The following is a 14,750-nucleotide window of genomic DNA, read 5'->3' on the forward strand; positions in this document are numbered from 1 at the left end:
GATTTCTCTATCTGGGTTGATATCTGGTTGCTCTGTCCTGTGATCTAGTCTTGGGTTGTTATCTGATGTTATTGATTTTAAAACCAGAGGATTCCCTTTAGTATTTCTTGTAATTTCGGTTTGGTTTTTGCAAATTTCCTAAACTTCTGTTTATCTGGAAATGCCTTGATTACACCTCATATTTGACAGACAGTTTTGCTGGATGTATAATTCTTGGCTAGCTATTTTTTTCCTTCAAGGCTTTATATATGGTCTTCCCATTCCCTTCTTTCCTGCATGGTTTCTGCTGAGTAGACCGAGCTTAGTCTTAATGACTCTCCTATGTAGGTGACTTTTTGTTTACCCCTAGCCACTCTTAAAATTCTCTCTTTATCTTTGGTTTTGGCAAGTTTGGTTATAATATGTCTTGGTGACTTTCTTTTGGGATCTACCTTGTGTGGGGTTCGATGAGCATGTTGGATAGGTACCTTCTCATCTTTCATGATACCAAGGAAGTTTTCTGCCAACAAATCTTCCACAATTCTCTTTGTATTTTTTGTTATCCACTTCCTCCCCTCCCCCCGCCCCGTGCTGGTACTCCAATCACTCATATGTTATTTCTCTTGATAGAGTGCCACATAATTCGTAGGGTTTCTTCATTTTAAAAAAATTCTTTTATCTGCTTGTTCCTCAAATATGTTGGTATCAAGCACTTTGTCTTTAGTCTCGCTAATTCTGACTTCCGCTTCCTCAGTTCTGCTCCTATGACTTTCTATTGGGTTCTCTAATTCTGAAATTTTATTGTTAACCTTCTGGATTTCTGTTTGCTGTCTCTCTATAGATTCTTGCAACTTATTAAATTTTTCATTATGCTCTTCTCTAATCTTCTTAAGTTCCTTGACTGCTTTGTCTTTGTATTCCTTGGCTTGGTCTGCATTTTGCCTGAACTCTTGCCTGATCTCTTGAAGAGTTCTGTATATTAATCTTTTGTATTCTACCTCTGGTAATTCAAGGAAGTTCTCTTCATCTGGAATTTTTTTTTTTTTTGAGCTTGTTGAAGCCATCACGGTCTGCCTCTTTATGTGATTTGATATGGACTGTTGTCTCCGAGGGATCAATAAACCAAAAAACCCAAACCTGTTGCAGTCGAGTGAATTCCAACTTATCGTGACCCTTTAAGACAAAGTAGAACCGCCCCATAGAGTTTCCAAGGAGCACCTGGAGGATTTGAACTGCTGACCTTTTGGTTAGCAGCCATAGCACTTAACCACTATGCCACAAGGATTTCTGTCAATAAGTTATTTTATTTTTTGTTTTATGTTTGCTTACTGTATCCTAGCTTCTTTTCTTGTTTTGTCTTTATACGCCGAAATAGGCAGCTTAAGTGAGCTAGATTGTTGGTGCCTTTGAAGCTCTAACGTCCTGTCACCAGGTGGTTAGATCTGTTATTAGGTATGTGAGCCCAGGAGTCTGTTTACTCTTCTTATATGGATTCAGCTCAGGTGTCCAGGTAGTTGGTTACCAAGTGTGTGATGCAGGCTGTCACCTACAGTCTTGGATGAGCAGGGGTGATTGGCGTAGGCACAGGTGTCTTGATGCAGTTGGGGGTCACTTGCTAAGGAAGGCAGGGGGCTGACAGCCACCTGTGAGTATCTGTAAGGAAAGCATGTCCCTGCTCCCTAGAGCACACAAAGGGTTGGGATTTCTAGCAAGACTATGGGCACCCAATGCTGTTGGCTATAAGGACTGACAGGTGCCACTTATCCTTGGATCCCTGTTGTGGGTGCATAGGTGGCATGGGTGGAGCCACCACTCCTCAGGCACCTGATGTGGTAGGTGAGGGCCCTGCTAATAGGCAGAGTGGTGTCAGATGTCATGAATCTGCTCTCCACCATATAGCTGGAAGAGTTGAAGTTAGACTTCAGGTATATACCCTGTTGAACTATGCTAATGAGGGCCTACGCTTTCGATATGGGCCCACACAGACCTACACAGGGATGAAAGATTTTCAAAATCCATGGACTTGTTATGCCTGTGCCTAGGCAAAGGACCTGTTTCTGCCCTGAGTTCCAGGCTTAGTGGAGCCAGTAGATTATTTTTTCCCTGTTTGTTAATTTGTTCCTTCTCCAAGGCTAGAAGAATGGCTCAGAGCACTCCACAGATCCTACTTCTGGCCCAGGGAAACGGCTATCACTAAAGCTGGCTTGGGACCTGGTGTAGAGCAGGGAGGCGTCAGGTAAATGGGAGAGAGTTTTTTTTCCCAAAAGGGTGTTTTTTGTCCCACATGGTATATTAGACACATATACTTATCTTTTGCTGAGAGGACCACTTTTCACTGATTCTGGAGGCATGAGTGGACTCTCTGCCACTCTATCTCTTCTAATGTGGGAATCATGTCTGGAACACCACTGCTTGCCTTGTAGAGATTGCACCAGTGATCCAGCCTGTGTGTGCCAGTTCCTGCTAGGTCTGGTCTGGCAACTTCTCACTGTTTCTGAACCATCTCTCCCTCCCCCTGCCTCTCAGTCTGATTCCTCAACTTTGCCTTTGATGTTCAGGGCTCCTAGATTGTCATATATAATCAATTCACTTGTTTTTTTCGAGTCTTTGTTGTAAGAGATACCACAGGAAACATTTGATTACTCCACCATCTTGGTCCTGCCTCTCTTATTTTTAAGATGATGTTTTTGCCCTGTGCTGCCATGAGGTTTAAAATTGTTTTCAAAGAGTCACTTAACTGAAGGCAGATCACCTATCACTTCAACAGTCAGATATACCATTGTATACCAACTATAGTTAATAAACATGTATTATTTAAATCTCCTATTTTAACTTTTGTCTTAGAGTATATATATGCACTAATGATTAATTCATAAAGGGAAAAACATTTGCTATTGTACAAAACCCAATGACCAAACCCATTCCCATCAAGTCGACTCCAACTCGTAGTGACCCTATAGGACAGAGTAGAACTGCCCCATAGATTCCTAAGGAGTGGCCGGTGGATTCAAACTGCTGACCTTTTGGTTAGCAGCAGAGCTCTTAACCACTGTGCCACCAGGGCTCCACTATTGTACAAGATAAACTTACTTTTATCAGTAATACAGGTAGTCCCTGGGTTACAAATCTGGCTTACCTAAACCCATAGTGAAGAACCTATCCCATAGTTATAAATCAGCCCCCCTAAAGCCTGTCAGGAAAAAAAAAACTGACATGGTGTTTGGACAACCAGGATCCCATGACCAGCCATGCTTTTCCTCTTCTCCTGCATGTATAGGTGCCACAGTAGGCCACTTGCGGCTGGTGGTCCCCTGCAACATGGTGTACCCAGCCGAGGTCCTCAGCAGTAAGCATATACCCACATGTGCATGCCTCCCTTGAAGCTTAGAAAGGGCCAGACTCACAGTCCACTAATGGCAGGCTGCAGGTGGTGGTGCAGGAGGCCAGAACAAGGGCGCTGTGCTCTACATGTTCTCTGAATACAACTGGTCAGAGCGCTGTACTGGGGACAAGGCTAGGCCTCCACAGGGCCCTCTTACCCAGCTCCACCCCATCCTATCCCACTGGGCCCTCTGTGCTGTGCAGCCTCAGGCCATCACAGCACCTCTCTGGGCTTCTGTTTCCCCTACCTTATACATGTAGGTTTTCACTATTGCAGCGGTTTGGGGCCTTTTGATGGCTGGGGGCGGGGGGGCAGTCTTAGATGCCTGAACTTTGTATGTCTGTATGGGTTCCAGGGGTCCTTGGAGAACTTTGGATTTGGGTTTCCCTAAGCATATTCTTCCCAACCCTTAGGCCCTACGCTCACTCTTAGCACATCCTGAGTGGCACTTTCTCCCTTCATCTCAAGACAGGGGCCTCATTGTTAGTGCATGGGATTAACAGGTCTCGTGAGGAGGTGTTGGAGGAATGATCGGACTGGCCCCAGCACCATCATATCCATGCCCCCAGCCCTAACTGCCACTGCTGAGGAAGGTTCAAAATCCAGCAGAAATGCTGCTGATGGTAAAGTCTAGATTTTTTAGTTTAGAGTCTACAATAAAGTATCTAATTGGTCTCAAAGATTTTACAGAATGGAATCTTCTGAGCATTTTGCATAACATTTGCCCTGTAGGTGCCTCTTCAATTGTGGTGAAGGTACGTACAACGGTTCATAATAACAAATGTGTGCTACTTTGTGATGCACATCAAAACATTATTATTATTATTACTGTATTATTATGTTAAACATGTTTCAGTATATCTTGAAGTGTTTTTTTAATGTTTTTATGTATATTTTTGTATATATAGTATAAAGGTGCACTGTACACCATATACTAAGACAAATATTTGACTAACTGACATTAGATGTGAACCGTACCTAACTGTTCTGACTTACATACAATTCAACTTAAAGAAATATTTAGGAATGGAACTCATTCATAATCTGGGAACTGACTGTAACTCATTTGGCAAGGAGTGTTTTATTTATTGCTATACCCCAGCAACTGGGATAGAATGTGACATATAATAGCACTCAGTAAATATTTTTTGATTAATACATCGGGAGTGGAAACAATATGGATTGGCTGCTATTTCTAGAAACTTAGTGAGTACAAAAGCTATGGGGGTGCCAGATCAAGCGATATTGTGTTATTTGATTGTTTTATTATAAGAACATACCTATAGCAAGTGGGACAGTAGAGAAGGAAGGTATTGACAGTACTGGAGAAAGATGATATTTTATAGAATAAAAACCCAGAGAAGACAGATAAGAATTGTATAAAAATCTTGAAAAGAATTAGGAATAGTTGCTATTCATCTAATGTAGATAATTTTCAAAGTGCTGGATAATGATTAGGTGTGCTGGAAATAACATCTAATCATCTCAAGTGCTTTAATGAAGTAGGAAGTAAGGTCATTTACTGACTACTAGATGGTTCGAGAGTGGGCTTGACAATAGTTATAGTTCTAGAATAGTGGTTGCAGGGAATATCCCAGCACAAATTTTCATTTAATAATACTCCCATATGTCCCTTGAAAATAGAGCATTTATTGAGTGCGATAGGTACTGTACAAGACAGTATAGATAAATAGTGAACAACCAAAAACAAATAAGTGAATGAAGAAACAGAAACTGTCCCTACCCACCACTGAGCTCATATTAGAGTTCCCTTCTGGGCTTTTTTAAATTTTATTTCATGTTCTGTTTACTTATTCTTAAATATGTGCCATATTGTTTACATCATTGCAGCTTAATAGCACATTTGATAATCTGGATGAGGTAGAACCACTCAATATTTCTTTTCCTTTTCAAATTCTTTTGTCTAGGCTTGACCATTCATTCCCCCATATAAATTTACAATGTGTTGGTAATTAAATTAATGAAAGAATATGTACAGAATTAATATCTTTCAAATACTGAATTTCTCATTCCCAAAACATGACACATTCTTTTATCCATTTCAGACTTATTTTATTTCTTTCAATAAAGTTTTTGAGTTGTCTTCAAATATGCCCTGAACATTATTCTTGGGTATTTTATATTTTCATTTCTATTTTAAATAGAATATTTTTCATTATGCTTTTTGTATATTTACTTTGCAATTGTTCACATTTCAGACCTATCATAATTTCTAATAGATTTTTAGATCAATATCTAGTCGATTTGCTTATATAATCACATAGGTATGTACTAGATAAAAATCACATTTTTCTCTCCTTGCCAGTACTTGTACTTCTCGTTTCAGTTTCCAGACTAAAATTTCCAGAACAGTATTAAATAATAAGGTTGATAGTGGCCATCCTTAATTTATTCCTGATTTTAACAAGAACTCCTGCTGTCATTAGGTTTTCATCATAAAAATATTTTGACTACCAGTTCCTAGAGCTGCAGTTTTGAAAATATACTCTGCAGTATGCACAGTGCTGAGCATTTTTACATGAATTATTTCTTTATATCCTCCTGAGTACCCTATGATATAATTATTATTATTTTCTTCATTTTTACTATTGTATAAATTGAGGCAAGGGATATTAATTAACATGCCCATGGTTGTATAGCTTTTAAGGTGTAGAGCCAGAATTAAAAAAATACATCAGTCTGTTTCCAGAAAAAACATTTTAAGTATCCTTCTATTCCTTGATTCCTCAGTTTTTTTGAGGAATATGTATTGATATGTACTAAATGCCACTTTTGACATTTAAGAAATAATTACATTGGTTTCTTCCTTTGATTTATCAATGTGGTTAATTTTATTACTTTGCTTAAATAGAACTATTTTTGAACTAAGAGTAAAGTCATGTGATGTTAAATAAAAAAATGGTTTTGATAGGTGGCTAAGAGGTGTGGATGTGAGTGGCTGAAGTAGATGATGAGGAACTAAAAAAAAACTGCAAGACTGGTATACTGATTAGTAACTTACACAGCCATAGAGATAGTGATCAAACAAGAAAATGGTGATGAACTGATGGGAGATTTTAAACCAGATACCAAAACTTCAATGAATGGTGATGAACCCCAGGACATTGGAAGATGACAGAGATCAGGAAGGGTAGAGGGTACCATTTATTCAATGCCATGATGGGGGCATAAAAATCTTTCTGCTCTTCCTTACTGCAGTGGAGCATACCCGTTAACACGTTGCTGTCGAGTTGATTCCATAGGAGTCTCATCGATACGGTCAACTTTCTGTACATCTCCATAAAACTATCTGGGGTTTTGCTGCCTTTCTGGCACTCTGCATGCAAAGTGCAAGTCCCAACTCTGAAAGTCAAATTCTATATCCTCCTCACTTTCCTTATATCCCTCGTATTTTATTCATTATGTTATTTTTATTACCCTTAAAATTTCTTCTCTTACCCATATATTTCTATTAAACATTTTTCTTTGCCCAGAGTCCATTATTTTACTCTACACCCAAGGGCTTGTATTTTGGAAGTCCAGCAGAGTCCTTTATTTGATGTTATACTTATATCCTTCTTTTGAGGCAATGAGTGCAGAGGGACCTAAGTATTTGAGGGGTTGGAGAAAGGGAACTGAGAGACTATGACAGAGAGAGATATTATTGCTCACCAAACAGCCCATGCGCTCCTCTCCATTCACCAACAACCTTACAGATAGTGGAGCCACATAAATAGTTCTGGTCAATGGATTGTTAATGTAAATAATCTGTATATTTCAGTTCCAAACACTTAATTGTCAGTATACAATACTCTCATCTCCTGCTGTAATAATCATAGAATCATTTGTTGAGATGTCAGAGACATAAATGGAAGGTGCCTGGGTAACTGAGTCACACATAGAGGGCAACTGCTCTGAAGAATAACTCAATGTGTATCGAAGTTTACATGAGTGAAGAGAAAAATCTTTTTTATTGTTAAATCATTGAAGTCGTGACATATGTTGGCTCTTGCAGTATTATGTAGTCTATCCTGACCAATGCAAGAGGAAATAATACTTCAATTAACGTCTAAATATACTATTTTAACATGTCTATCTACATACCTACCTACCTACTTATCTACCGCCCTACTTATCCATCTATAGGTACTTGTGTATATGCACACACGTTATGCTTTTGTTCCTGATTTCTAGGCTTCTTCTAACTAGATGAGGGCCTGAGGCATAAAGTCAGTGATGGATTAGTCACCTCAAATGTGCCCAGGACAAGTTTTCAAGTGACAATAAACAGAAGAAAAGTCATATGGAAAATAAAATTAAATATTAAGTACTACACAAGTGACAGAAAAAGGAATCAAATCAGACAAAACACAGCAATAGAAAATCAAACACTTGGCCTATACAGTAGGTTCTGTGTCCCAAGTCCAAAGTAAGTAGATGAAGTCCATCAACCAAGGCAATAAACAGATATAAATAAAGTGCAACACCCAACATGATGAACTGCATTCTAGTAATATTGGACATTAAAAACAAAATGAATAAGCCCATGAAGGAAGACGTGATGGCATTTAGATGAAAAATGAGTAAGACATGGGCAAAGGTTTTTATAATAGAAATAGAGGAAACAATTAAGAGTAAGTGGTACTGTTAAGAAGCCTTTATTTTTTGCTTAAGAAAAAAAGGGGTAAAATAGAGCAGGAGTCACAAATGGCAAATCAGTATGACAGGAGAGAGTGTAATTTGTAGTAGTGGCATAGAAGAAAGGAAGAGTTAAGAAGTCAATACTTTTCCGATTTCAGCATAACCTAAGAAAATCTTTTCATGCTGAGTTATCTGGTTTAGGGATTTAAAAACAACAACAAACTTGATTTTTAACTGCCTAGCAAATATTGGATTAAGCCTGGTTAGAAGTCAGCACACCCTTGCCGACTTGGCCTTTGCACATGTGATCTCATGCTTTGAAATACCTTCTCTACCCATCCAAACTCTATTTGGTATCTGTGGCTAACTATTTTTCAGCTATGAAGATTCAGTTCAATTTATTAACTTCCTTCCCTCTGTCTCCTTCTTTGTTCGCTCACAGCACCCTGTAGGCACTTCTACCAGCATATATGGCATCATATTGTAAATGATCTGTTTTCTTGTCTGAATCCCTCACCGAACTGTGAAATCACCTAGGGCAGCAACAACATAGAGTTATTTTGCAGAACCAACAACTAAGTAGCTCTTGGTTGGCCATAGCTCTGAATAAAGTTTGTTGAATAATTTTAAACTATATGGTGCATAATTTTTTGGTTTGTTTGATGACGCTTACAGTCTAATAAAGGATAAGTGAGTCAGAGCAGGGCTTATAAAGGAGGAATAAGAAAAAAATATTTTGACCAAGTTAAAAGTTCTTTCCAATCTTGCAGGTCCAACTGAAAACTCTTCTGGGGCTTCATTTTTCCACACAACATAATCTGATTAATTGCTAAAACTTCTGCTTAAGTACAATTTTGGAACAAACACCCTCTCAGAAATTATAAATTTAATTGATCTATGACTTACTTTCTAAATGCTCCTGTGTTTTACTACGTAGTTGGTAAAATTTTTATTCACGTTATTTTGTTTGAATTGCTTCCTTGACAAAGAGTATAGCTAAAACATAATCTGATAAGGCCATTTTTATCAAAGTGCTGCAACTAGAAGCTTTGAGATCAACGTATTAGAAAGAGATGACAAGTCTTCATTTATATTATTTCACATAAGGATATACAGAATCCAAAACCCAAATTCTGTATCTTTCAGATTTTGGAAATGCGAACTCTTGCCATCTCATGATCCCCAGTCAAGCTACTATCGACAGAGGACTTTATTCATATCATTTTACGTAGCAAAAGAGGAAATATTAAAATCCTAAAACAGTGTTTCCCCTTTACTACTCACTCTAATAACCACGATGATTTGTAGTCAAACCATGCGTATGAGGCAAATAGTGCCTCTTTGTAAACTCTCTAGGGTACTTTTACAAAGCCCTGCTTGGGGATTTTGCTGCATGACGCCCATTAATATTAACATGAGTCACACAGCTAAATCCCTGTGCACTGCTCTGAAAAGTACCTCACTGTAGGTAATTGGAAACGATTTCCTTTAAATCAGCTTCCTTCCTAGAAGCCTGCTGCTAGTGACAGCAACATCCACTATTGCCAACACATTATCAGTGTTCTTTTCTGAGCAGTGGCTGCTGGACAGACAAGTACCTGTTCCTTCACTGAAATATTTTGGCTTTGGGGGATATTTCTGTCAGCTCCCATCTTGGCTGACCATTTTTCATTTATATAGGTACCAATACTGCATAATGGCCTCTCCTCACCATCAATCCTAATGGAAGTTTATGAGAAAGAATACATTGCTAGAGAATGTAGTTTGCATTCTGTCCTGAAGAGAGAGAAACAAAAGCAAACTGATACCCAGTCTCTCTCCAGGGATCTAGCAAGAAAAATCCTCTCTTTTAACATACCAGGGTAAGGAGTAAGGTATCTTATATCTACCATTCAATCCTCTTAGCTCCTGGCTCTTTGAATATATTCTTTGACTGAGGTATTTAGAGATTTAGATCGGTTTTGTTTTTGAACCAAGAGGTGTTGAGGTAGGAAGAAAATAGGAGGAAATTGCTACTTGATAGTAGAAAAGGGACTTTAAAATGTCAGTTTGCTTTTTGTCTTTCCTCTTGGAGTGCAAATAGCTCATAAAGAAGCCATTTCATTATAGAGAATTCCTGATATTTGGACAAGGCTCAGAGAAAGCACTTACTACTTATAGTACAGACTTAATTGCAAATGGATCAACCAAGGACTAGTTTTTTTGGCCATTGACTAGGTCATGCAAAGAAGTTTCTTAAATTGACTACCTTTTTGTAGTTGTTTAGACGGCACTGGGTTTTTTATTGGGAGCAGGGATTTTATTTTTATAAACTTTTATTTACGGAATTTCTTCTCTTCAGTCATTTTCTACTTCCCCATATATACTGCATTTTTCTCTTGGGAGAGAAAGTGAGATTGAGTCTGTTCATTCATGTGTTCATTTATGCAGGCTCAGTGTTTCCAGCATTATTCTCACTATCTACCCAGAAATAGGAAGGAGAGAGGGTACTGACACTTTCCCAGTATATGTATAATACATTGCCTAGCAATGCATTCTTTGTTTCATTTTCCCAGCAACAGCAAAGACTAGTCCAGATATTTTCTTCAAATCTGACAATAATGAATTTTTACCTGAACCCTGTGATACTGGAAAACAGCAATTGTTAAAGAAATTCCTTCCATTCTTTGTGTTCAGAAAAAATGGATATTGCTAGGTCACTACCCTTACCCATATGACTAGATAAGACTCACAGATGCCCCCTTGTTTACCTATGACAAAGCTAGACACAGACCCTCCAAACTCCCATTCCTTGTCTCAAAAATGAGTAACTGAATTGCTTGTTCCCACCAATCACTCAGAAACAAAATGCTTGTTAACCAACTTTGGTTAAGCTTTTCTCCTTTCCCAAGTTTCTGAACTTTGGCCCTCCACCTGAGTCAACATATAACACCCTCTTAAGATCCCTTCCAGAGAATAGGCTGGCCTCAGCATAAAAAATTCTCTGATTTATTATTGGATCACATCACTCTTCCCTTTTGTCTCTATAAAACAAAAATCCTTTTCCTCTAACTCTTGAGATACTTGCTAAGCTTTTAGTCAGAGTGTTCTCCCAATTACAATAAACACCTTCCCCATTGTAATAATCCCTTTCCCCTCTTGAAGTAATCTTTCTTTCTGAAAAAAGAAACTCCTTACCTAAGTTCACATACTTTTTTTTTATTTGACAAATCTAATCCAAAACAGAACTGTGAAGAGGTTACATTTGTTTTAAGAACACTCCTTTGTGAGATGTGTAGAGCTAGCCCTACTCAGATACTCAGTACTTTCTTGGAAAAAAAAATCTGTTCTTCCCAGGGCCCCCTTGATTTTTCCTGACTCCCTTCCAGCCATCAAAATTTATTATCTTGTGTTATATTCCTTGGATTCTTAGTAAGTGAATTAACTCATTCAATACAAAGGGTCATACCTCTGCTCCTAGTTAGCAAATGGGCATTTCAACCGAAGTGTTTGGAGCCTTAGCCAAAAAGATCGATTTATATAAAACTTCAGACAATATTTCAGGGCAGTGAAAGAGATAATTTTGGGCAGGATGCTAAGAACTCTCTAAATTTACACCACATGGGAGGGTATTCTTTATTCTTTTTTTTATATTACTAAAACCATAATTCAAAAATGCATGCTTCACATACTACACAAAAGAGACAATTCAAACATGTTCAAGGATTAAAACAAGATCCCAGCCTGTCTCTAAATGTATACTAAATAAAGTGGGCCAACTTCAAGTTACCTTGCATTTGTTTAATAAGAAAGTAATTGCATGCAGTGAAAAAAAATATACTACTGGGATCTCTATCTCTTAAAACTCCTTATTTCCCTTAAGGATATTACCAGGGACAATGATTTTCCTGCGATTAAAATTTAAATAAATGTTCCTTACGATTTTTCAATGACAAGGGCAACTGCTTATCTGATAAGAATACTAGAAAACAATAGAACTTCTTTTCACCAAAGAAATGTTTGGAGTTAACATTCTAACAATCAACATTTAGACCCATTGCTTTTGCTAGTATTTTTTAATTTGTTAAAGAGATATAGATACATTTCTGGAAAACCTCAACAGCAACAGACAAGTAAAAAAACTAATCAATGCAATAGAAGCCCAACAGATTGATGAGAAAATTGCTTTCTTTTAGTTTATCTTAAATTTCTCTTAATCTATTCTACACCAAGTGTGAATTACCATTCCTGAGAATAAAATAGAGATGTATATTTTTGTCTGAACCACTATACGTTTATTTCCATGAAGATCGAAAGTTGCCTGCATACCTATCATCCGTACCCATACCCTTGTCCCGGTAAAACTAGCATAGTGCCTTGAATGTAGCAGCCACTTCAGAAATATTTGTTGAAGAACTGAATTTCCTTCAACATAAAGAAACCCCACTGCTGTCAAGTTGACTCTGACTCATAGTGACCCTATAGGACAGAGTAGAACTGCCCCATAGGGTTTCCAAGGAGCAGCTGGTGGATTTGAATTGCTGACCTTTGGGTTAGCAACCATAGCTCACTGTAGCTCTTAATCGCCGAACCACCAGGGCTCCAGTCTTCCAAAACAGTAGAGTAGAAAAGCACCTTCCTTACTTCTCAGGAATATAAAATATTTTAAAACTATAAGTTTGAATTTATTCTACTGAGATTTTTTTATCGTTGTAAATATAGATGTAACAAAACATTTCAACAATCTGCACATGTACAGTTTGGTGACATTAATTATGTTCATCACATAAGCAGTACAGGCTCATCATAACAAGTCAAACAAAAACCAGATGTAGGTCCCCCTCCAATCCCATTCACAGTATATCTTTCCACTCATTTTCTAAGTTCGAAAGCAAATATATATTTGCTTTTATTTTATACAAAAATAATATCATAGTATACACATCATTCTACATTATTTACAATTAAGAAATATATCATAGATAACCTTCTGTAGGCCAATAATACAAATTTAATATACAATGTCTGTTAGCACAGTATTCTATACTTTAAGTCAATCTTTCCCTTATTGATAGATATTTAAATTTTCATTTTTTTTGGTATTTCTAAATAATGATACAAAAAAGATGCTGTGAAAATAGACAAAGAACACCCAAATAACAAAAACAAAGGTTTTTTTATTCAGAGCTTACCATAGCAAGGGAGTCAGCCACCTTCACTTTCATTTGGCAGAGATTCAAAGGCAGGCAGGACAGTGGGTAAGCTTTATAGCAGAAAAAAGGAAAGGCTTCGGTTGCGCCCTGATCGGAGGCTGTTGGCATGGGAAAGCTGGAGGCAGGCTAACTACATCCTATGTGATGGGTTAAAAAAAAAAAAATTGCCGTCGAGCCAATTCTGACTCATAGCAACCCTAAAGTACAGAGTAGAACTGTGCCATAGAATTTCCAAGGAGCACCTGGTGGATTTGAACTGCCAACCTTTTGGTTAGCAGACATAGCTCTTAACCACTATGCCACCAGGGTTCCATGTGATGGGTTAGGAGGACATATTTGGGTTTCTCCTTTTGGTCCTAATTTGGAAGCGGGGACAAAAATTAAGGAAGCTATCCAGCTGCTAACCAAAGGGTTGGCAGTTCGAATCCGCCAGGCGCTCCTTGGAAACTCTATAGGGCAGTTCTACTCTGTCCTATAGGGTCGCTATGAGTCAGAATTGACTTGACGGCACTTGGGTTTTTTTTTTTTTTTAATCAGTTATTAATCAAGTCCTGGCCATTATGGGCCATTGTTATAAGAATTGTTCTCTTCCTGGACTGGTAGCTGCAGATAGAGGTTTGATTTCCTGTGCCAGGTGCTGCAGATGGTAGATCAGAGTTCTATTTTTATAGGGTCTGACCATTGTTTGTTCATTTAGTCTCTCAATACATACATACATAAAACCTAGAAACTTGTATATACGTGTGTGTGATTCTTTTATATATAGGATTTCTGGGTCAAAGGGATTGTTTTAAATTAATAGGAATTTACTAATCGTTATTGTTGTTGTTAGGTGCCATTGAGTCAATTCTGACTCATAGTGACCCTAAGTACAACAGAACGAAAACACTGCCTGGTCCTGAGCCATCCTCACAATTGCTGCTATGCTTGAGCTCATTGTTACAGCCACTGTGTCAATCCATCTCATTGAAGGCCTTCCTCTTTCTTGCTGACCCTCTATTTTTATCAAGCATGATGTCCTTCTTCACGGACTGGTCCCTCCTGATAACATACATTGGACATATTTTCCAATTACTTTTCAACAATTAATAATTCACATGCCCACCTGCAAAGCATGAGGGCACCTGCTTTACCTACGATGCTGTCAAAATTAAATGTTGTCAATATTTTTAATTTTTGCTAACCTGAGAATCTCATTGTTTTGGTTGGAATTTCATCGACTATAAAGTGAGGCTTATAATCTTTTCATATATATGTTGGGAATTTGTGCTATACTGTGAATTGTCTGCTCTTACATTTACCAGTATTTCTATCAGTTGTCTGCTTCTTATCAGTTGTAGGGTCTCTATATATACTATATATTAAATTATTAGATATACTATATATTATGGAGCCCTAGCGGCATGGTGGTTAAGAGCTATGGCTGCTGACCAAAAGGTTGGCAGTGTGAATCCACCAGCCACTCCTTAGAAACCCTATGGGGCAGTTCTACTCTGTCCTACAGGGTTGGTATGAGTCAGAATTGACTTGATGGCAGTGGTTTTTTTTTTTTTTGG

This window comes from Loxodonta africana, chromosome X (assembly GCF_030014295.1).
Source record: "Loxodonta africana isolate mLoxAfr1 chromosome X, mLoxAfr1.hap2, whole genome shotgun sequence".
Lineage (NCBI taxonomy): Eukaryota > Metazoa > Chordata > Mammalia > Proboscidea > Elephantidae > Loxodonta > Loxodonta africana.